This window comes from Prionailurus bengalensis, chromosome C1 (assembly GCF_016509475.1).
Source record: "Prionailurus bengalensis isolate Pbe53 chromosome C1, Fcat_Pben_1.1_paternal_pri, whole genome shotgun sequence".
NCBI lineage: Eukaryota > Metazoa > Chordata > Mammalia > Carnivora > Felidae > Prionailurus > Prionailurus bengalensis.
The window spans coordinates 149,238,041-149,240,991 of NC_057345.1; the positions used below are offsets into that span (position 1 = coordinate 149,238,041).

Sequence of the window (2,951 nt, forward strand, 5' to 3'; positions counted from 1 at the left end):
AAAATAAATAAACATTAAAAAAAATTTTAAAGACCATCTGTTCTTTCCCAGCTCCATCATCCCTCTCCCACCCCTTTCTCCACACGGGATGTCAGCAGGATCTCTGCTAGTTCCAGCGCTGGCAGCTTCACACTAGAGACTCTCATATACCCCTGACTCAGCGGAGCGGGAGTGGATGTGGTTATGCACACACACGCACACACGCAGGAGCTTCCCTCCCTATGCTTCAAGAAGAGGAAGTACCTTTGCTCCTTTGTACCAGGTTGGCAAGAAGAGGGAATAGCCTTTCCTCAAGAACTCTGCAGTTCCCCAAAGGCATGTCCTAAAAGCTCCCCACTTCTTCCTCCAGGGCCTTCTGGGCAAGAATGAGGGCAGACTTGCTGGCTCTTCTGACAGGCATTGTCAGCAAGCCCCTGCAGGCAGCCTTTGTATCGGAAAGTGCTGGACTAAGACCTGTGTAGTGCTTAATGTTGTAGTTCTCAGCAGTGAACCTGAAGAGCCCATTTTGGTACTGGGCACTTTAGAGCATCCTGTTACACTCATACACGGTTGATGGAACATCTATTACATGCCAGGCATTCTGCTAGTTGTTTACATTGTGCAATGCCTTCTAATTTACAATATTTGATTTCATTTTCATAACAATCCCATGAAATAAATGAGTGCTATCCAATCATTTCCACTCTCAAAGAGGCCATTGAGGCTCCTAAGGTTTCAGTATCTTATCTGAAATCACTATAAAGGGCTAGCCATACCTCTGAATGCTTGCTGTACCCAAAGCCCAACTTGGCAGAAAAGAAACCCTGTGTGGTTCCTCAGGCAAAGTCTGTTTGATGTTATCTCCCGACCCACCCCCTACTCCCGGTCCACCGCTGATTTTGCCAGAAGAAGAGTGGCCTGAGAAAAGACCTGCCCAAACAGGAATGATGGTGATTAGATAGATTATTAGATTATGTCAGAAACATTTTGTGAAAAATACAAGGATGCCGTTGTTATGATAGAAAAAGCTAAAAGACCCCAGAGATGAGAAAGTTGTGCACAGATGCCATTAAGCAGTAGAAATCATCAATAAACAGGGAGTATGAGTACAAGTAACGTTGACTGTGAACAGAAAATGAATTATCTATTTGATACCAACAGAAAACGAGTTACTTGAATGGTACTGGCAGGAACATTGAAACAAAGATTTCAGTGGACTAAGTTCCCATAATGATGGGGAGCAACACTCTTGTTGCCAGGTGGACTTCCTCAGGCCTCTGTTGTTCAGTTCCCTCTCGTTTTTGTTGTTGGTTGGTTTGTTTGTTTGTTGAAAGACTGAGCAGACGTGGGCAGGTCACATCTGAACTTTGTACTTCTGGTGCCCGGAAGCCACTGCCACCCCGCTGGGCCCCCGGTGGCTCTGATCCAGGGCCACCTGTGGAGGGCCGGGCAGCGGGCTGCCTCCCGAGCCTGACAAGCACCAGCACCCCCGGGGCCCCGAGATGGGCTGCTACAGGTAGCTCTTCCTGTTTGGCTTCAACATTGTCTTCCGGGTGCTGGAAGTCCTGGTTCTGGGCAACAGCCTCTGGGCCTGGGGTGAGAAGTGGGTTCTCTCCAAAAGCTCGGTGCTGACAGATCTGGGAGGCCTGCACTCTGTGTGGCCGTTTGTAGTGATTAGAGGCTTCATAGCAGTGGGCTGTGCCCGCTGCATCCGGGCACTGCGGGAGAACACCTTCCGGCTCAACTTTTTCTGTGTTCCTAGTCCCCATCTTCTTCCTGGAGCTGAAAACAGGGATCCTAGCCTTCATTTTCAAGGACTGGATTCAAGACCAGCTCGATTTCCTCTTAAACAAAAACATCAAGGCCTATCGGGACAACACTGATCTCCAGAACCTCATTTACTTTGCTCAGGAATATTGGTCTTGCTGTGGAGCCTGAGGGCCTAATGACTGGAACCTCAATATCTATTTCAACTGCACCGACTTGAACCCCAGCCAGGAGCGCTGCCAGGTGCCCTTCTCCTGCTGCATCAGGGACTCTGCGGAAGATGTCCTCAATGTACAGTGTGACTAGGATGTACTGCTCAGACTGGAGCTGGAGCAGCAGAGCTCCATCCATACCAAAGGCTGCATCGGCCAATTTGAGAAGCGGCCACAGAACAACCTGATCGTTGTGGCTGGGCTCTTTGTGAGCATCGCCCTCCTCCAGATCTTTGGTCTGGCCCAGAGCCTTGTGAGTGACATCAGGCAGTGGAGGCCAACTGGTGAGGCTGCCACAGTGGCCATGGCCACTTGCCTGGCCTCCCCAGGGATACCCCCGCTTTCCCTGACACTGTGCCCATGATGGGCATGGCCACAGGCATTTCTGCTTGGACCTGAGTTCCATAGGGAGCTTGAGTGTGGGTATGCTGGGCATACGTGGAGAAAGCTGTGTGCCTCTGCCTGTGCTGCCTGTCCTGGAGCTGTGTGCACAGAGGGTGGGTATGTTTATGTGAATGTGCACAGGGAGCCACCATCTCAGCTATTATTGTGTGGTGGGCTCTCCCGGGGAACAGGAATGGCACAGCTCAGAGGGTGTGGACTAGTGGGGTGGGAGGGGTCTGCGGTGTCCAGCCAGGCTGGGACACACCTCTCTGTGCATGGCTATGTGGGGCAGGCCTGGCACCTGCTGTCGCTTGGAACACACCCTCATGCAGCTTCAGAGCTGTCTTCTCTACTAGTGTGACTTTGACCCTGCCAGGAACCCACTTCAGCCTCACGTCTCAGATTCTAAAATAGATCCAAGAGGGGCGCCTGGGTAGCTCAGTCCATCAAGCATCAGACTCTGGCTCAGGCCATGGTCTTCTGGTTCATGAGCTCCAGCCTGCATCGGGCTCTGTGCTGACAGTGCAGAGCCTGCCTGGGATTCTCTCCCTCTGCCCCTTCCCTATTTGCACACTTCCACGTGCGTGCTTTCTTTCTCTCAAAATAAAT

The 2,951-nt window shown here is 51.2% G+C and overlaps 1 pseudogene; it reads left to right on the plus strand.

The window, feature by feature from the left end:
• Positions 1-365: 365 nt before the first annotated feature.
• LOC122479485 lies at positions 366-2,529 on the plus strand (annotated as a pseudogene).
• Positions 2,530-2,951: the final 422 nt, after the last annotated feature.